At 35.8% G+C, this 22283-nt stretch overlaps 1 long non-coding RNA gene across 7 annotated transcripts in view; it reads right to left on the reverse strand.

Moving 5' to 3' along the window:
* Positions 1–3941: 3941 nt before the first annotated feature.
* Positions 3942–22283, reverse strand: part of LOC104007069 (uncharacterized) — a 197831-nt gene continuing 179489 nt past the window's right edge. For 6 of the 7 annotated variants that reach the window (XR_010158244.1, XR_010158243.1, XR_008548725.2 and 3 more), the window contains one exon: positions 12052–14880. This is a non-coding gene — a long non-coding RNA (uncharacterized LOC104007069). Of the gene's footprint in view, positions 7890–12051; positions 14881–22283 lie in introns of those variants that run through there. The other variant, XR_010158245.1, reaches the window with a different exon arrangement.

Here is a 22283-nt window from a genome sequence, read left to right on the forward strand (position 1 = left end):
AGCTCCAATAATTCCCACATGTTGTGGGTGGGACCCAGTGGGAGATCATTGAATCGTGGGGGCAGTTTTCTCCATATTGCTTTCATGGTAGTGAGTAAGTCTCATGAGATCTGATAGTTTTATAAGAGGAAAACCCTTTTGCTTGGTTCTCATTTTCTCCATTGTCTGCCACCATGTAAGACATGCTTTTCACCTTCCACCATGATTGTGAGGCCTCCCCAGCCATGCGGAACTTGAGTCCATCAAATCTCTTTTTCTTTATAAATCACCCACTCTTGGGTATTTCTTTATCTGCAGTGTGAAAAAGGACTAATACAAGAGGCATTCTACCTCATGATGAATCATACCTTGAGTCTCACTCATGTCTGATTTAGATGAGTTTAGATGAGACTTTGGACTTTAGACTTTAGGGTTGATGCTGGAATGAGTTAAAACATTCAGGGCTGTCAGGATGATATTTGCACACAAGGAGAACATGAATTTCTGGAGGTTGGAGGTGGAATGTTATGGACTGAATGTTTGTGTCCTCCCAAATTCTTATGCTGAAGCCCTAACCCCCAGTGTGGCTGTCTTTAGAGCTGGGGCGTCTAAGGAAGTAATTAAGATTAAATGAGTCCGTAAGAGTGGGGTCCTTATCAGGTAGAATTAATTTCCTTATAAGATGAGACATCAGAGAGCTCGCTCTCTCTTACTGTGAGTGCTCCAAAGAAAGACCATGTGAGGATGCAGCAAGCAGGTGGCCATCTGCAAGCCTGAAAGAGAACCCTGGCTGGACACGGATCAGCTGGAACTTGGATTATGGGCTTCCCAACCTCTAGAACTGTGAGGAATAAGTTTCTGTGTAAGCCATCCAGTCTGTGGTAGTTTGTTAAGGCAGCCAACAGACTAAGACAATAGCCAGCATGCACCCCTCCATTCAGCTGTCAAGCCTTCCATTGAGTGTTTTATTTCAGCTGTGTGCAGTAAATGTAGTCATGATACAAAGTAAACACAAAAATATTGTAGCAAACCAAAACTCACAAGGAATGCAAAATCATCACTTAAAGGTTGGTAAACACGAAGGCTTGATCTCAAAGAAACAAACAAAAATCCTGAGCCTAAGACATTGGGTTTTGGTGTCTTTGGAAATTATCTAAAATGTGTCAGTTAATGGCTCAATACAACTGTGATTGATTAGCCAGTCATTTGTGGAATGATCATAGTTACTCAGCATTCTCTCTTAAATGCTTACTCTTTAAATAAGTTACTGAATTATCTGCATGTATTTAATAAATAAATATTTATTAAGGGCCCTTTATTTCCTTGGTGCCATTCTAAGCATGGAGATTAGATTAAAAAAATATAATGTACTTAATACCTATATTGATTGTATTTTGGTTTTAGCCTTATAATTATGAAAAAGAAAAGTCCTCAGTATGTAGGGTGTGTATTGTGGGCACTGATATAATGAGTGCTTAAAAAATTTCTTCTTCTTTACTTCTAGTAGAAGCTGTTTCTTACTCTTGTTTATAACAGAAAGGAAAGAATAAGTGTTAAATATATGCAGCATAAAGTCTCTCTTGGACTCCATCTCCATGTAGAATTATTCCTGAAAAATAGCAGTGACTCAAAAGGCTCCCTGATCCTCACAGGTGGTCAGAGGTTTCAGTGTGGCAGCTGGCGAGCCCAACCCACCGCTGCGGAGCAGCAGCAGGGGGACCACTAGAAAGAGCCAGTTAGAAGGATTTACTTTCAGTTTGTTTTTTTTTTCTCCTTAATCAGTGGAAAAATATCTGTAATAGTTAGCCTGATAAGCAGAAAAAGGGAAATGTAAGAGTCAAATTATTGGTTCATAAAATAAAGCTCCAGACAATTCTGTTTTATTATACAGAATGGATTGGTCGTGGTCTGTTAGCAGGCAGAGACACTATGCATACAGATACCATAATAATAGTAAAGAATGGTTGAGTGGAGAACCAGTGCCTCTGTTCCAATTATTTTTATAATTGCTCTCTATCTACTATCTCTACAGATATTGCATAAACAGTGTGCAACACTAACTCCATCCTTTTGTTGCATTTGTTATTATTTTTGCTATAGACAAAATTTTCAACCATGCAGAAACAAAAGTTTAAAACCGTTATGTTGTTCTCTGCATTTACAGGTTTGCAGTAATGTAGGGTAATTAGACATGCTGTTAAATGACCAAATTAAACACATCATGTTTTGGTAAAGAAACGAACCCAAGAAGTAGTAAAGATGGTGGGGAATTCCTGAATCCCAAAAGTCTTCTTAATTTTGACCATTGGACATTCATATGTGTGTGTGTGTGTGTGTGTGTGTGTGTGTGTGTGTGTAGTAATTCAAATCAGAAAAACAAACAAAAGGGGCCAGCTCTCAAAATCCAGGCGCTTTAGTGAGACAAAGGCTATTTCAGATTTCAAGGGCTCAACTCTGTGGATTAATATCTTGCCATTCAAAGAGGTAGTTACTACTGTGAGGTCATTTATTGATTCCGTTAACAAATATGTGTTGACTACTTATGATGGGCCAGGGACGGCTTTGATGCTGAGGGTCAGCGGATTTCAAAGCTAACTATGTAAGAATTTACATATGTAATATGTAGTTATTATATGTAAATATATAATTACGTATTTTAGATTTCAAAGCTAAATATGTAATAAATATTTAATGTGTTGCCAGAAACATTTTTCCCTGAGCAGCAACTGAACAGTGGGAAACCACTCATCTGGAGGCATGGTCCTCTTGGCCCTGCTGGCCTACTGTCCTGCAGTTTTGATATATCAGCATTCATTGAAGATAAAATTGCTTTTCCCTGAAGTTTTTGTTTGTCTCAAAACCAGTCTAAGACATGCTTTCTTCATTTGAGAGATGTCCAGAAGAGGGCTTGAAAAAGAAGACCAAATACAGTGTTGTCAGTGGTGCACCAGGATTGGGAAGGGTAAAAATGTCCACAGAAGACAGAATAGACAAGAGACTAGTGGAAGGATCAACGTATCTGTACATAAGCAGACAACTAATAATAATAGTAAAGAATGGTTGAGTTTCCAAACCTACTGCTTTGTAAAAACAAACAGAACAAAAACCACCCTAAATCTTAGTGGCTCAAAACAACCATAATGTTTCTGCTGATCTTGCTTGGCTCACATATATGACTGCATCAGCCAGCCATTCAGACCTGGATGGAATTCTGATGTGTCCTCACATACTCGTGGTGGGAGCTGATGGGGGGCTGGAACTTTCTTCTCTTTTCTCCCACCACTCTCTCACCCCTTTCTCTCCCACCACTCTCTCACCCCTTTCTCTCCCTGCACCCTTCTCCATTTATTCACTAGGCTGGCCCAGCCTTCTGTATTTGGAAGCAGGACAATCTAAGGAACTGAAGGCAGAAGCTGCAAGCTCCTGAGACCCAGGCTCTGAATCTTCCACAGTGTCACTTCCGCCAGGTTCTGTTGGTGAACGCAAATCACAGGGAACAGATCTAATGGTCAGTGACATAGACTGTATCTCTTAAAGGGAGTTATGCAGAAAATTGTGACCATATTTGATCTACAGCACCTATTAAGGACTACATGTCCTGTGTATAAGAACATAATTATGTAAATATATAATATACATATTTCAAAATAACTTCTGTTGAATAAGAGATGACTGGAAATTAAAACACATAAAAGAAGAAAAGACTGTGAGAGAGTGCAAAATAGGCTTTTGTATCATGTTGAAACAATGTAAAGCTTTATTTCTATTTTTTATTGATTTATTTTTTTTATTATACTCTAAGTCTTAGGGTACATGTGCACATTGTGCAGGTTAGTTACATATGTATACATGTGCCATGCTGGTGCGCTGCACCCACTAACTCGTCATCTAGCATTATTTATATCTCCCAATGCTATCCCTCCCCCCTCCCCCCACCCCACCACAGTCCCCAGAGTGTGATATTCCCCTTCCTGTGTCCATGTGATCTCAGAAACAATGTAAAGCTTGTAGTAAAGTTGCAAGAATTGTTTGAAGAACTTCGATCTGTCATTTATTTGAATTTCCCAAATGCAAATATTTTACCACATTTGCTTCAGCAGTAGAATAAGGATGAATGGGTACATATAAATTCAGGAAGTAGATTAGTAGCTGTGGGTGGGATAGTGAGAATGGGAAGTGAGTACTGATGGGTAAGGGGTTTCTTTGAGCAGGATGTAAAAATGTGTAGAATTAAAACGCGGTCTTGAGTGGTACAACTCACTGGGTATACTAAAAACACGAAATTCTACACTTTTGATGAGTTAATTTTATGGTATGTGAATTATATCTTAATAAAACTCTTTAAAAATACTATACGTGAGTACTAGGTGAACAGATGTCATTATTAATGAAATCAAATGAAAAGTTGTGGGGCTTAATGTATGCTAGGACTCTATTCTAGATCATCAGAGAGGCTACATTGTCAAAATAAATAGGAGGATATTGGTGAAGTCCGTGAAGTGACCTGCGAACTTATATCCCCGCCCCTCTGAGTATGTCCTTTCAGCCTAAGGCATTAGGTGGTTTCAGTTATTTCACGGGCCCAACGTGTGACTCTCTGACTCAAGGGAGTTAGAGAAATTGAGCAGCTTTCCTGGGTCTCCTGGCCTGAGTGTGGCAGGAACTGGGTAGCAAGAAACCGAGGCCTGGATCCAGCCTCCTGCACCCTGCCAGTATATGTACGTAGGGATCTGATGGGCCAGTTTTGACTTGGTGGGTTATATAAAACAGACATGGCCCATTGTAGATTTATAAATACATATAGAAAAATAGAAATATCAAATGTTGTTCAAAGGAAAAGAAACCTGAAACTAAACAGAGTTGACATAGGCAGTTGTTCCATCTTTTGGCTGATCAGAGCACTCTTTGTATCAGTATCTTTCAGAAGTATCTGGTTTTCCTTCACAAAACATTCGTTCTCATTTTAATTTCTTGCTTGTAGTTTGCATTAAGTCATATTTTAATTCATTTTATGTGTCATTTACCTAGAAAATTATTAATAAGAAATAACCACAGCAACTAAATAACAACTGATAGCTTTTGGAAAGGCTTAAATAAGTTTTGAATAACTTCTTGATTGCTACTGTAGCTAAAATACGTGTTTTGTGAAAAATACACATTATATTATTGTCGGGGTAAGAAACTGAGATAAATTATAGGTAATTTCCATTTTGTAGTACTGTTTCTATGGTTATATAAGCAATTTATGTTATTTCAGTACTTGTTACCATGGTTATTTCAGGTAATTCCAGGTTAATAAAATTAAAATGGTGTGGGGTTTTTTGTTTGTTTGTTTCTTTGTTTTGTTTTGTTTTTGGTGATGGTTGTTGAGTAAAACTGTTCATGTGGAAAGAAAGAAATATCCCTTATTGGTAAAATCGAGTATTTCACTTAGTCGTGGTACTGGGTGACTGGAGGAGAGTAAAAGAGTAGGCACCTCATTCTTATTAGGAACCCCCTCCACTCCTCTCCCACCCTTAGACAACTGTGAGACCCAGGCATCTTGAGCAGCTCCAGTTAAGCTCTTGCACATGATGGGCTGAGCCACGATAACAGATGGAAAATACGCTCTAAATCCTAACATTCCCTCAGCTGCTTCATATAAAAAGAGTGACAGAAAAATTAATGACTGCGAGCTCAGAAACAGAAAGTACTGTCCAGATGCTTGTTTCGTTGTTGTTGCTGATACTGTTTCTATTGTTTATTCATTTTTCTCTTGTTCTCCTCTGATGGACACACGGGCTGACATAAACTTAAAGAGGAGATACGTGTATTGGAGTAGATGCCCGAAATGACTTTTTAAGGTGTGATGGTGGGCAGGGAAGATACCTTTAGTACAGGATTGATGCGCCAAGCCTGCCAGGGAAAAGGGAGTGGTAGAAACCCCGCTGGAAGAGCAAGGGCATCCTCATGGGCAGAGCAACAATGTCCAAAGCTCATGCTACGCTGGACTTGGCCGACGTCTAGGGGGACTAAGTTTCTTCTGGCCAGTTAGGGACCCCACTGATTAGGCATGTGACCTTCATGTGACTTGGCAGTAGTCTCTAAAAAATCTGAAACCAAACATCTGGCCCTCCCCTGCAGAGCCTTGTGAGGTGAGTGGAGAGAGAGAGACGTCATTGGAATTTTACAGCATAAATATTGAGTGGCTTTATCTTAGTTTTTTTCTCATTATCTTTTTCTCACTTTTCTTACCTCCACAGTTTCTTAGTTTTGCTTTCTTGCCCTCCTCATCCATCTGATTTAAATTTTACATTTTGTAGTCTCATATGTATTTCTGTTAAGCTCTGATAAACCGTTATGAGGCAGAGTATGGTATGAGTTAATAAAAGTAATAGAAGTTAGGAACCATTATTGCAATGACAGTGTAAAAGTAGAATAAGAACTGCACATACTGCATATGCGTACACATGTTCAAGTGTGCACAACACTGTTTCAGCTAAAAATCTATATCTATCTACATTCACATCTATCTTTTTAAAACGTGTGTGTTATTTGAGCGTTTGTAAATTAAATAATTGCTAAAAGCATCATGTTATTACATATCTAATTTTTCCCATCTTACATAAATACCAGGATTCTCCAGTACAATTCATAATCTAACAAAATATCTTATTGGGAAACCATAAAACCAATCCTACGTCTCTTAATGCCAATACCAGTGGGGTACATATTTTAGTGGATATGAATAATGTGTCCACTACATTCCAGCAAATGTATGCTACTGAATCTCCAGGAAAATTTTTAGATAATGTCTTATTTTCCTTTTTTCCTCCCTATGGAGACAGGAAGAAGTTCTGATACAAGGGAAGGAAACAATCCTCAGACAAAAAAAATACCCAGTTCAACTTACTATGCAGATCAATTAGAACAATTTAACTGAATTTTCTGCCTGTCTCTTCATGTACAAATAGCTCCTGTTCAGAGATCCTCACAATTGCTGTGAAATTCAAAGCAAGAAAGTAATTTTTCATGACCTGTAAGCACATACAATACTAACATAAGAAAGAAAAAATGTATTTTTCTTTCCGAATAAATTAAACACATCTGGATAAAACCACTTTCTACTCCACAAAAGAACTTGGAAAGAATATATTTGGATTGTTTAGTGGGATTCCCTTTCCACAACACATTCAAAGAGTCTCTGTCTCTCCTTTTTTTAAACCCAGGATTACTCTGTTTTAGACCTGTCACTCTTTCACGTTGCTAACTTGACAAACTCGGTCTTTAAATACGCAATTGAATCAGCCTGTTTCAAGAAATATTACACACAGCATATCAAAGCAAACACAATTCCAGCTCAATTTTAATAATGCTTTTACTTTACTCTAATTATAAAGTATGTTCAATGGCAGTTTCAAAATTAAATGAAAATTTTTTACATGACATCTTAGCACCCATAGGATAATCGAAAAGGAAGGTTGGCTGAGTAGATTAGGATATGAAAGCTAAGATGTCAAAAGAATTTTTGTTTAAAGAAATGAAATCTATTTTCAATCTGGGGAACATATGGCGGAAGAATCATAGATCTGGAAGAAAGGGACATTAAGCATTCAACAGGTACAGCTCTCTAGTATGGAAGAAATTTTACAGCAAGAACAACTGCAACGAGCAAGAGGCTCACATCGCCTCCTTGAGCCTGAGAAGGATTCTCCACATTCTTCAGATCGTTATACAGAAGATCTCTCTTCAAATCAGGGCAAAAACATGACATTCAGTTTCGGCATTATTGCGTTTACTGCTCAATGCATTTAACTTTACTCGTTTTATCGACATTCTCTCTGAGACTCCTTATTTTGCCCATAACTGCAGTAGGTTGGCCGTACTTACGTTAGTAATGTGATGTTGAAGGTTCAATGCAGTCACTTGACCTGGAGTTTGGGGTGAAGATAAACCACAAGGATTATTTATATTACCAGCAGAGTAGCCCTGATGAGACTATGTGACTTCCTTCTAAGTAAGGATTCCAGATGTCCCAATCAAGATGATCAACAACATTAAAAATGAAATAAATTACCATATTCATTATATATATGGAAATAGCATATTCATTTATTTTACTAAAAATGAAGTGGATTAGCATATTCTTAGTGGTTATTTTAAGATTAGATATTAAGAATTTAATTGCTCAGTTGTGGCGAATGTGATGGGCCCATCCCCTCAATTAATCCTTTTTTTTTTTTTTTTGAGACAGATTCTCATTCTGGTGCCCAGGCTGGAGTACAGTGGCGTGATCATGGTTCACTGCAGCCTCAACCTCCTGGGCTCAAGTGATCCTCCCACCTCAGCCTCCCATGTAGCTGAGACTACTGGTGTGTGCCACTATGCCCAGCTAATTTTAAAATTTTTTGTAGAGATAGGGTCTCACTATGTTGCCCAGGCTGCTCTCAGACTCCTGACCTCAAGTGATCTTCCTAGCTCAGCCTCCCAAAATACTGGGATTATAGGCATAAGCCACCACATCCAGTCTAACTATTCTCATTTTAACAAAAGTTGTTTTTATGTACAAAGCGAAATTAATTTTAAATATTTTCTAACCTAACATATACTAATTATTAGTAGAGATACAAAATGAGCATTTGTAATATGCCAAATTTTATTTTCTTTTATTATCACAAAAAACACACCAGATAGATATGTTTCTTTTCATACTTCAAAGGTAGGAAAACAGAGTCATCGAGGAGCAACCTACCCCCAGGTCACCTGCCATACATTGGCAAGATCCATGCCTTCAACTTATATTCTGTGTTTTTACAGAAGTTTTTTGTAGTATTGCTACATGTGTCAGTAGCCCTTAATCATTCTAACCTCTGTAACCACACTATTAAAATTTATTGAGTCCACCAAGAACTTTGGTTTATGTAAGATATATCAATGACTTTACCATATCAGAATTTAAAATGAGAAAAACTTAAAATATGTATTTAGTCATTGAATAATAATAAATCGATTACACGTTAACAAAAATAATATATCTTCTGATACCTATGCTTCTCAAAGCAAAATATTATTGAGAAGGGGTCATTCTTTTAAAGTTTTTACAAATGTCTTTAATATCTGGCTTAAAAGAAGACAGCTGAATTTCCATGTCTGCTTCTGCATTCAATGCAGTGCAATATATTGCTTTTGTTAATATATATACTAAAAATAACGGGCGTCTCACAGATACATTTTTGGAAAAGGAAGGAGTATTATATTTGTCTTTCTAGATAATTGTGATGTGTATCAATAACCCAAAGTCAATAGCAGTTTCTTAAAGGTTAGTTCCTGCAGGAGTGGCTCACAACCCAGCACTTTGGGAGGCTGAGGTGGGAGGATTGGTAAAGGCCAGGAGGTTGAGACTGCAGTGAGCCAAAATCATGCCACTGCACTCTTGCACTCTAGCCTGGAAGACAGAGACAGACTCCATCTCTAAAAAAAAAAAAAAAAAAAAAAAAAAAAAAAAAAAAAAAAAAAATTAGTTACAAATATAGAATCTTGAACCATAGCAGTAAACCCTGTACACTTGTGAGAGAGTAAGAGGAACCTCTGCAAGTCCATTGCATTTACTTCAGGGGTTCTCAGGTCACATTTTAAAAACCATTAATATTTGATATTAAATAATATTTGTGAGTATGATTTTAATGACTATATAATATCTTAAGAATAAATCTCCCATCATGATAATCCTCCACTTACTATTTATATTCTAGATTTTGTTTATATAAATAATTTCATACTTTTTAAAATATTTCTATTTATGGTAGACTTTTTTTAGGTAGTGCTAATGAGTGAGTATGGATCTTGTAAGGCATTACTGCATATGATCAAATTTCTTTCCTAGCTGTTACAGTCAGTCTTGCTATGAGTATTCTTGCACATCAAGTGAACATTTCTGTTGAGCATATACCTCATGATATAATTGCTAGGTCATGGATTTACTCATGTTCCACATTAATAGATACTTCCCAACAATCTTCTAGAGTAGTTTTCCCAGTTGACCCTCCCATTAGCATTATAGGACAGTTCTAATTGCATCAGCTTCTTGACACACTTGGTAATTTTTTTAGTGCATTTTCCATTTTACCTAATATGGTAGAAGTGGAATTGTATCCCATTAGGGTTATCATTTTCATTTCCCTGATGACTCACAGATGAGCAAATTAATGTGTTTATTGGTAATTTGAGTATTCTGTTTTGTGAGATGTCTTTTCAAGTTTTGCTTTTCTTTTAATTTGATTGTCCATCTTAGACTTACTTGCTTGTTAGAGTTCTTTATGTATTCCAGAGGTCAGCCTCTTGTTGACCGTATGTATTTAGAAGATCTTCTCCCATGATGGGGCTTGCTTTTGCAATATATTAATCACTTTAAATAATTTGTAATATATTTCAGTATATATTTTTCCTCTTTTGTAGTTGCTGCTTTTTTCCTATTTCTTTAAGAAATCAGCTCAACTCCAAGGTCAGCCTGATGTTCTCTTGTTTCCTGCTAAAATAGTTTTCATTTTAATATCAATTTAAATATGAATTCCATCTGAAATTTGATTTTGTATTTTGTCTGAAATAGGATTCCATGTACACTTTGTTTTCCAGAAGAGAATATAATTACATAGCACCAACCACCAATTTTTCCACTGAACTGTATTAATTAATATAGTTTTTTGTTAGGTCTTGATTTTTGAAATATAAATTCCCCAGATTTATTCTTCCAGACCATCTTCACTAATCCTGTGCTTTTGCATTTCTGTAATTTTAGTATCATTGTATCAATTTCTAAAAAAAACTTTCTTGGATTTTGAATTTTGGTTGAGATTTAAATGAATTTATAGAAAAATTTTGGAAATACTGACATCTTCACAACACTGAATGTTTCAATATGTGAACATACAATTGGGAAATATTGCTCCTCTTTCATTAGATTTATTTCTAGTATTTGATATTATTAATATTGCGATATTGTATTGATATTGCAATAGTAAGTGGCAACTTTTAGAAATATACATTTTCCAGTTGTTTGTTGCTAGAACATAAAATACAATTACTTTTTTTATTTTTGTATTTTTTTTTAATCTTTCAATTTTCCTTTATTTTTTTTTTAATTATACTTTAAGTTCTAGGGTACATGTGCACAATGTGCAGATTTGTTACATATGTATACATGTGCCATGTTAGTGTGCTGCACCCGTTAACTCCTCATTTACATTAGGCATATCTCCTAATGCTATTCCTCCCCCCTCCCCCCACCCCATGACAGGCTCTGGTGTGTGACATATTTCTCCCTGTGTCCAAGTGTTTTCATTATTCAATTTCCACCTATAAGTGAGAACATGCGGTGTTTGGTTTTCTGTCCTTGCAACAGTTTGCTCAGAATGATGGTTTCTAGCTTCATCCGTGTCCCTACGAAGGACATGAACTCATCCTTTTTTATGGCTGCATAGCATTCCATGGTGTATATGTGCCACATTTTCTTATTCCAGTCTATCATTGATGGGCATTTGGGTTGGTTCCAAGTCTTTGCTATTGTGAATAGTGCAGCAATAAACATACATGTGCATGTGTCTTTATAGCAGCATGATTTATAATCCTTTGGGTGTATGCCCAGTAATGGGATGGCTGGGTCAAATGGTATTTCTAGTTCTAGATCCATGAGGAATCGCCACACTGTCTTCCACAATGGTTGAACTAGTTTACAGTCCCACCAACAGTGTAAAAGCATTCTTATTTCTCCACATCCTCTCCAGCACCTGTTGCTTCCTGACTTTTTTATTTTATTTTTTTATTTTATTATTATTATTATATTTTAAGTTTTAGGGTACATGTGCACAATGTGCAGGTTAGTTACATATGTATACATGTGCCATGCTGGTGTGCTGCACCCATTAACTCGTCATCTAGCATTAGGTATATCTCCTAATGCTATCCCTCCCCCCTCCCCCCACCCCACAACAGTCCCCAGAGTGTGATGTTCCCCTTCCTGTGTCCATGTTTTCTCATTGTTCAATTCCCATCTATGAGTGAGAACATGCGGTGTTTGGTTTTTTGTCCTTGCGATAGTTTACTGAGAATGATTATTTCCAATTTCATCCATGTCCCTACAAAGGACATGAACTCATCATTTTTTATGGCTGCATAGTATTCCATGGTGTATATGTGCCACATTTTCTTAATCCAGTCTATCATTGTTGGACATTTGGGTTGGTTCCAAGTCTTTGCTATTGTGGATAGTGCCGCAATAAACATACGTGTGTGTGTGTCTTTATAGCAGCATGATTTATAGTCCTTTGGGTATATACCCAGTAATGGGATGGCTGGGTCACATGGTATTTCTAGTTCTAGATCCCTGAGGAATCGCCACACTGACTTCCACAATGGTTGAACTAGTTTACAGTCCCACCAACAGTGTAAAAGTGTTCCTATTTCTCCACATCCTCTCCAGCACCTGTTGTTTCCTGACTTTTTAATGATTGCCATTTTAACTGGTGTGGGATGGTATCTCATTGTGGTTTTGATTTTTTTAATGACCATGTGTCCAGCAACCTTGTTAATTCTAAATATGAATTTTAAATAGTTTGTTGATTCTTTGGATGTTCTAGATATATCATCACGTTGTCTGCAAATAATGACAGGCTTGATTTCACCTTTAAAATTCATGTGGAATTTTTTTAAAACCTTGTAACAGAGGCTAGATAATTCAGAACATTGTTGAATAAGAAGAATAACAAGCATCTCTTCATTTTTCTTGATCTAAGAGGTGGTACTGGGATGTTTTCAGTATCCCAGCATTGAAAATCATGGCTTTATTAATAGTTTTTCTTTTTCAATTAAAAATGTACTCTCCTTTGGGAGGCCAAGGTGAGAAGATTGCTTGAGCCCAGGAGTTTGAGACCAGCCTAGGCAACATAGTGAGATCTCATCTCTACAAAAACATTTAAAAATTAGCCAGGTGTGGTGACACATGCCTGTAGTCTCAGCTAATTGTGAGGCTGAGGGAGGAGGATTGCTGAAGTGAGCCACGATCACGCCACCGTACTCCAGCCCTGGCTACAGAGTGAAACCCTGCCTCAAAATTATTAATTAATTAATCAGTTAAATAATTTAAAAGGACTCTCATATTATTAGTTTAATAGTAATTTTTAGTAAAGAATGGGTATTGATTTTTTAATGTTTTCTGAAATTATCTAGATAATATGGTTGTTATGACTTTGATTCTTAATGTGGTTAAAGAAAACATTGATTGATAACCAATTGTTATCCAACTTTAGAGTTTTATAATAAGCCCTACTTGGTTGCGATGCAGCATCCTTTATATGTATTATGGAATTTAAGTTTCTAATATTTGTTAATGTTTGAGAGAAATTAGTTAGAAATTTTACTTTTTATGTTGTGCTTGTCATGTTTTATAGTAACGGTTATGCTTAAGTCCTAAGAAGGTATGGACACATCCATGTTATTTCTGTAGCAGTTCAGAGTAAACAAAAATTACAGATGGTCCCTGACTCCCTGACTTATAATGGTCAGTATTCAGTAGAAAATGTAGCTTGAGTACTCATATAATCCTTCCACTTCCACCTTTAGCTATAGTATTCAATAAATTTCGTGAGATCTTCAACACTTTATTATAAAAAGGCTTTGTGTTATATAATTTTCCCAACTGTAGGCTGATGTAAATGTTCTGAGCATATTTAAGGTAGGCAAAGCTAATTTACGATGTTCCATAGGTGAGGTGTATAAAATGCATCTTTAATTTACAACATTTTCAACTTACAATGGGTTTATTGTGAGGTAACACCATTGTAAGCCAAGGAGGATCTGGATATCCATATACTTGACCCTTTTGTATCCACGTTGGTTTTGTTTGTTTATTTTATCCATTCTTTAAAGAAGGGCTTTACATTTCCAACTATGAATGTGCTTCCAGTTAAATTTCCAGTTTTATTGTTTAAAAATGTCTTCCATTGTATTTTATACACAATAGTTCTTCCCATTGCTTTTGTCTGATATTAATGTACCATGCCATTTTTATGCTTACTCTCTCTATGGTATATTTTTCATATTTTTAATTTTAGTACACATGTGTCTATAAATTTTAAATATGTCTTTTTTAGCCAGAATATAGTAAATGATTTTATCCCATCTGGCACTCTCTGTGTTTAATTGGTATATTTAATCAACTGACATTTAATATAATTATTGATATGGTTATGTTTAAGTGTAAATTGTATCATTTTTCATTTTTTTCTATGACTTTTTTTCTCTCTTACTCCTTTTTTGCATCCTCTGGGTTGATTAAATATTACTTTTGCACTCCATTTTATTTACTGAAAGTACTATTGGCTACCTCTCATTTTACTCCTTTTATAAATGATTGACTTAGGCATATGATATGCAAAGTTAGGCATATTATATTCGAAACGTATCATTTAACAAAGTCAGTAGCACATTACACATTGGCGTTTCCCATGTCCTACTTCACACTTCTCAGTTCACATCTGAAAGTTGCTTTTTAATCTCTCAACTCACACTTCAAGCTTCAATTTCCTACTTTACAAATGCAATGAACTGACAACGGTTTAATTTCATTCCCATATTATAATTGGTGCTAATGTTATGATATTTTTCTTTTATATGAGCTATCTCAGATTTATAATTTTTGTTTTAGACAATTAGATACCTTAAGTAAAATTATGAGAAGTAAAAACACACAAACGTACATGTATCAATTTATTTACTTTTGGTTTTGCTCATTTTTACTGAAAATATGATTATCTATGTGGTGTCATTATTCTTCATCCTAAATAACTTCATTTTTACATAGTGTAGTCCAGCTGGAAACATTTATTTCATGTTTATCTTTTAAATGATATTTTCACTGGATACAGAAACCTGAAATACAAATTATTTAATTAGACAATAAAAAATAGTAGAATAAATCAAGAAGTTCAAGTGTTTTATTTTTAACTCAGCAGAATACATAAATATTGACTCAAATAATAGGAAGGAATGGAAGCATACATTCTCAATAAGAAAATGACAAGGAGTAAATAACTACCAAATGAAGGAAATTCTAATACATTATAAGAGATTTCTTTTACAATAATGTAAGAATAAAATTTTAAAAAACTTAAATGAAGTGTATCTTTTCCTACACAAACATTGTTATCTAGATTTATGCCAACAGATATATATATATAATATTTGACATGTTTATTATTGTTAAATATCTTTTATACCTGATAATATTTTTTTTTAGAAATCTACTTTTTAAATGTTAATATAGCCAACCTAGCTTTCTTTGGTGTTTGTATGGAATATCTTTCTCCACTGATTTAGTTTTGATCTGTATTTAAGTGGATATTTATTTATTTATGGTAGAGTTCTTATAAAATATATATAGCTGAGTCTTGCTTTTAATAAAATCTGAATTATTCTTAAAAGGTAGGTTCAAATCATTTGCATTTAATGCGATTATTCATATCTTGGATTAAAATCTATCATGCTGCTTAGTATTTTCTATTTTCCTTCTATTATTTTTTCCTTTTTTCCTCTTTTATACCTTCTTCCATATTATATGATTTTTTAAATTACTGTATTTTTAACTTCATTTATGCTTTATTTCTTACTCTGCTCTTCAAAATTTTATTGAGTATACTAGCATTTATAATATTAATCTGTAAGTAATCACAATCTTTCTTCAAATAATATCACAGTGCTTCATATATAATGTACAAAACTCATAACAATATCATCCCAATTCCCCCTCCCAAGCTTTGTGCTATTGCTTTCATACATTTTATTTTACATATAGAAACAAACAATATGTTGGTATTATTTATTCTATACACAGTCAGTTATCTTTTAGATTGATAAAGAAAAAAAATTGTATAATCATTTCAGTTTTACAACTTTCTTACTGCAATGCTTGTGGCTATATGACATCTTATTCTTTCTGCCTGAAGAGCTTCCTTAACCAATTTTACTAGTGAAAATTCAATAATATGAGATCTTTCTGTTTTTGATTTTTTGAAAAGCTTTAATGTCCTTTTGATTTCTAAGACATATTTTTTGCTGAATACAGAATTCTAGTTTGAGGTTTTTTTTCTTTCAGCATTTAAAAAAATGGCACTCATTGTCTTCTGGTATACATAGTATCTAATAAAAAGTCTGCTGTAATATTGATCTTTGACAACTGTAAGTAATGTGTCTTCTGACTGGCTGTATTTAATATTTTCTACCTGTATCTTTGTTTCTTGCTGATATTATGTGACATTCTTGGATGCGTGGTTTCATATCTTTCATTTTGATAAAAAAAAAAGAACAATCATTATTTTTTCAAATATTTTTTTCTGCCTCATTCTTTCTTATCTTTATCTGGGATCTCAATTACACAAAAGTTAGACCCTTTGTGTTATTGTGTTATTTCACACATCTTCTGTAGTCTGTTTTTTTGTTTTTGTTTTTGTTTTTTTGACAGAGTTTTGCTCTTGTTGCCCGGGCTGCAGTACAATGGTGTGATCTCAGCTCACTACAACCTCTGCCTCCCGGGTTCAAGTGATTCTCCTGCCTCAGCTTACTGAGTAGGTGAGATTACAGGCATGTGCCACCACACCCCACTAATTTTGTATTTTTAGTACAGACAGAGTTTCACCATGTTGGTCAGGCTGGTCTTGAACTCCTGACCTCAGGTGATCTGCTTACCTCTGCCTCCCAAAGTGCTGGGATTACAGGTGTGAGCCACCACGCCCAGCCAGTTCTTTTTATTTTTTTAATTTTTAATTTATTTTACCTTCACCTTGTTTTTTAAATTGTGTCATTTCTATTGTACTATCTTCAAGCCAATGATTCTTTTTTCAAATATATCAGAATTTTATAATAAGATCATCAGGCATTTTTAAATGTCTGTTACTATATTTTATTAGATTACCTTAGTTTTTCATCTGTGTTTTTTTTCTGAAGAGCACCATGTATTCCTATTGTCCTTTTCCATCATATCAGAGGTTGGTAAACTATAAGCCATAGACCTTTCAGCTGTTCTCATAAATAAATTCTTATTGGGATACAGCCCTGTACATTTATTTATGTTTTTATCTATGGATGCTTTTTAGCTTAATGTAAGGGTCAAATAATTGTGGCATGTGTTGCATGGCTCTCCAAACTAAACATGTACTTCTCCTTGAAGAAAAATTTTACCAAAACCTGCACTAAGCTAACTACTACACATATGAAGAAAGCCATTTAAGACCAATGAGACCTTAGCCAAGTGTTTGTTAGAACTTTCAGCCTATCCTTGCCTTGCAGTATTATTAATTAAGTAAATGTGTAATGATTTGGTTATGCAGCACAATCTGGCTGGTATACCAATGAGCAATAGTCAGATCACAAAAGTTAGAAAAATCAAGCATTTACAATGAAGTAGAAAGTAAAAAACACCAATTGTGGGACAGGCAGGGTGGCTTACACCTGTAATCTCAGCACTCTGGCAGGCCAAGGTGCGCAGATTACCTGAGATCAGGAGTTCAAGACCAGCCTGGCCAACATGGTGAAACCCCATCTCTACTAAAAAATACAAAAGTTAACTTTGTGTGGTGGCAGGCACCTGTAATCTCGGTTACTTGGGAGACAACAAAAAAATAAGAAGTTGTGTGTTGAAAAACCACATTTTTTAATGAATAAATGGACTAGTGGAATAATAGAATGAACTGACATGGATAAAAGAGACGTAAGAGACCTATCATCCGAATGCAGTGAATAAACTTATTTGAATCCTGATTCATATGAATTGACTACACAATTATATTTTAAGAAATTGGATAAAATTTTATATGAACTTTTTTATAGATTATGATAAAGGAGAATTTTAGTTTGTTAGATGTAATAACAATTTAGGGCTTCTTAAACAAGTCTACCGATTAGAGGTACATACCATATTATTTAAGGATGAAATTATAAACTATATGGGATTTCTTTTAACATATTCCAGCAAAAACAACTGGGGTAATACTTACATAAAAGAACAGAAATATGTGGATAATTGTTGAATTTAAATTATTAGATACATATGGATTAATTATACATTTGCTTTATTTTTATATATGGTTAACAATGTCAAAAATAAAACTTCAAAAATTGTATACATATATTCCTACATATATACGTATACAGAACAATAGGAAAAAATGGAAAAAAGATTATATGGAATAAAGCCTGTAATCCCAGCACTTTGGGAGGCCAAGGTGGGTGGATCATGAGGTCAGGAGTTCAAGACCAGCCTGGCCAACATGTTGAAACCCGGTCTGTACTAAAAATACAAAAATTAGCCGGGCATGGCCAGCATGGTGGCATGCACCTGTACTCCCAGCTACTCGGAAGGCTTGAACCTGGGAGGCAGAGGTTGCAGTGAGCCAAGATCGCACCACTGCACTCCAGCCTGGGTGACAGAGGGAGACTGTCTCAAAAAAAAAAATAAAAACCTATCTAAGGAGCTGGTAAAAGACTATGTCTTGAAAGACATTTTTAGCAAAGTATCTCAATATATAACTAGATCATCAATAAAAACCTAAGTTACAAAGCTCTCCAAACATTATCATGATCAATACACTAATGCTGTTCTTTTTTTTTTTTATTATACTTTAAGTTTTAGGGTACATGTGCACATTGTGCAGGTTAGTTACATATGTATACATGTGCCATGCTGGTGCACTGCACCCACTAACTCGTCATCTAGCATTAGGTATATCTCCCAATGCTATCCCTCCCCCCTCCCCCCACCCCACCACAGTCCCCAGAGTGTGATATTCCCCTTCCTGTGTCCATGTGATCTCATTGTTCAATTCCCACCTATGAGTGAGAATATGTGGTGTTTGGTTTTTTGTTCTTGAGATAGTTTACTGAGAATGATGATTTCTAATTTCATCCATGTCCCTACAAAGGACATGAACTCATCATTTTTATGGCTGCATAGTATTCCATGGTGTATATGTGCCACATTTTCTTAATCCAGTCTATCATTGTTGGACATTTGGGTTGGTTCCAAGTCTTTGCTATTGTGAATAGTGCCGCAATAAACATACGTGTGCATGTGTCTTTATAGCAGCATGATTTATAGTCCTCTGGGTATATGCCCAGTAATGGGATGGCTGGGTCAAATGGTATTTCTAGTTCTAGATCCCTGAGGAATCGCCACACTGACTTCCACAATGGTTGAACTAGTTTACAGTCCCACCAACAGTGTAAAAGTGTTCCTATTTCTCCACATCCTCTCCAGCACCTGTTGTTTCCTGACTTTTTAATGATTGCCATTCTAACTGGTGTGAGATGGTATCTCATTGTGGTTTTGATTTGCATTTCTCTGATGGCCAGTGATGATGAGCATTTTTTCATGTGTTTTTTGGCTGCATAAATGTCTTCTTTTGAGAAGTGTCTGTTCATGTCCTTCGCCCACTTTTTGATGGGGTTGTTTGTTTTTTTCTTGTAAATTTGTTGGAGTTCATTGTAGATTCTGGATATTAGCCCTTTGTCAGATGAATAGGTTGTGAAAATTTTCTCCCATTTTGTAGGTTGCCTGTTCACTCTGATGCTAGTTTCCTTTGCTGTGCAGAAGCTCTTTAGTTTAACTACATCCCATTTGTTTTTCTGTTATTGGTGTATAAGAATGCTTGTGATTTTTGTACATTGATTTTGTATCCTGAGACTTTGCTGAAGTTGCTTATCAGCTTAAGGAGATTTTGGGCTGAGACAATGGGGTTTTCTAGATATACAATCATGTCGTCTGCAAACAGGGACAATTTGACTTCCTCTTTTTCTAATTGAATACCCTTTATTTCCTTCTCCTGCCTAATCGCCCTGGCCAGAACTTCCAACACTATGTTGAATGGGAGTGGTGAGAGAGGGCATCCCTGTCTTGTGCCAGTTTTCAAAGGGAATGCTTCCAGTTTTTGTCCATTCAGTATGATATTGGCTGTGGGTTTGTCATAGATAGCTCTTATTATTTTGAAATACGTCCCATCAATACCTAATTTATTGAGAGTTTTTAGCATGAAGGGTTGTTGAATTTTGTCAAAGGCTTTTTCTGCATCTATTGAGATAATCATGTGGTTTTTGTCTTTGGCTCTGTTTATATGCTGGATTACATTTATTGATTTGCGTATATTGAAACAGCCTTACATCCCAGGGATGAAGCCCACTTGATCATGGTGGATAAGCTTTTTGATGTGCTGCTGGATTCGTTTTGCCAGTATTTTATTGAGGATTTTTGCATCAATGTTCATCAAGGATATTGGTCTAAAATTCTCTTTTTTGGTTGTGTCTCTGCCCGGCTTTGGTATCAGAATGATGCTGGCCTCATAAAATGAGTTAGGGAGGATTCCCTCTTTTTCTATTGATTGGAATAGTTTCAGAAGGAATGGTACCAGTTCCTCCTTGTACCTCTGGTAGAATTTGGCTGTGAATCCATCTGGTCCTGGACTCTTTTTGGTTGGTAAGCTATTGATTATTGCCACAATTTCAGATCCTGTTATTGTTCTATTCAGAGATTCAACTTCTTCCTGGTTTAGTCCTGGGAGAGTGTATGTGTCGAGGAATTTATCCATTTCTTCTAGATTTTCTAGTTTATTTGTGTAGAGTTGTTTCTAATATTCTCTGATGGTAGTTTGTATTTCTGTGGGATCGGTGGTGATATCCCCTTTATCATTTTTTATTGTGTCTATTTGATTTTTCTCTCTTTTTTTCTTTATTAATCTTGCTAGAGGTCTATCAATTTTGTTGATCCTTTCAAAAAACCAGGTCCTGGATTCATTAATTTTTTGAAGGGTTTTTTGTGTCTCTATTTCCCTCAGTTCTGCTCGGATTTTAGTTATTTCTTGCCTTCTGCTAGCTTTTGAATGTGTTTGCTCTTGCTTTTCTAGTTCTTTTAATTGTGATGTTAGGGTGTCAATTTTGGATCTTTCCTGCTTTCTCTCATGGGCATTTAGTGCTATAAATTTCCCTCTACACACTGCTGTGAATGCGTCCCAGAGATTCTGGTATGTTGTGTCTTTGTTCTCGTTGGTTTCAAAGAACATCTTTATTTCTGCCTTCATTTCGTTATGTACCCAGTAGTCATTCAGGAGCAGGTTGTTCAGATGAAGTTGAGCAGTTTTGAGTGAGATTCTTAATCCTGAGTTCTAGTTTGATTGCACTGTGGTCTGAGAGATAGTTTGTTATAATCTGTTATTTTACATTTTCTGAGGAGAGCTTTACTTCCAAGTATGTGGTCAATTTTGGAATAGGTGTGGTGTGGTGCTGAAAAAAATGTATATTCTGTTGATTTGGGGTGGAGAGTTCTGTAGATGTCTATTAGGTCTGCTTGGTGCAGAGCTGAGTTCAATTCCTGGGTATCCTTGTTGACTTTCTGTCTTGTTGATCTGTCTAATGTTGACAGTGGGGTGTTAAAGTCTCCCATTATTAATGTGTGGGAGTCTAAGTCTCTTTGTAGGTCACTCAGGACTTGCTTTATGAATCTGGGTGCTCCTGTATTGGGTGCATATATATTTAGGATAGTTAGCTCTTCTTGTTGAATTGATCCCTTTACCATTATGTAATGGCCTTCTTTGTCTCTTTTGATCTTTGTTGGTTTAAAGTCTGTTTTATCCGAGACTAGGATTGCAACCCCTGCCTTTTTTTGTTTTCCATTTGCTTGGTAGATCTTCCTCCATCCTTTTATTTTGAGCCTATGTGTGTCTCTGCACGTGAGATGGGTTTCCTGAATACAGCATACTGATGGGTCTTGACTCTTTATCCAATTTGCCAGTCTGTGTCTTTTAATTGGAGCATTTAGTCCATTTACATTTAAAGTTAATAGTGTTATGTGTGAATTTGATCCTGTCATTATGATGTTAGCTGGTGATTTTGCTCGTTAGTTGATGCAGTTTCTTCCTAGTCTTGATGGTCTTTACAATTTGGCATGATTTTGCAGCAGCTGGTACTGGTTGTTCCTTTCCATGTTTAGTGCTTCCTTCAGGAGCTCTTTTAGGGCAGGCCTGGTGGTGACAAAATCTCTCAGCATTTGCTTTTCTGTAAAGGATTTTATTTCTCCTTCACTTATGAAGCTTAGTTTGGCTGGATATGAAATTCTGGGTTGAAAATTCTTTTCTTTAAGAATGTTGAATATTGGCCCCCACTCTCTTCTGGCTTGTAGGGTTTCTGCCGAGAGTTCCGCTGTTAGTCTGATGGGCTTCCCTTTGAGGGTAACCCGACCTTTCTCTCTGGCTGCCCTCAACATTTTTTCCTTCATTTCAACTTTTGCGAATCTG

This window comes from Pan troglodytes, chromosome 5, assembly GCF_028858775.2.
Source record: "Pan troglodytes isolate AG18354 chromosome 5, NHGRI_mPanTro3-v2.0_pri, whole genome shotgun sequence".
Lineage (NCBI taxonomy): Eukaryota > Metazoa > Chordata > Mammalia > Primates > Hominidae > Pan > Pan troglodytes.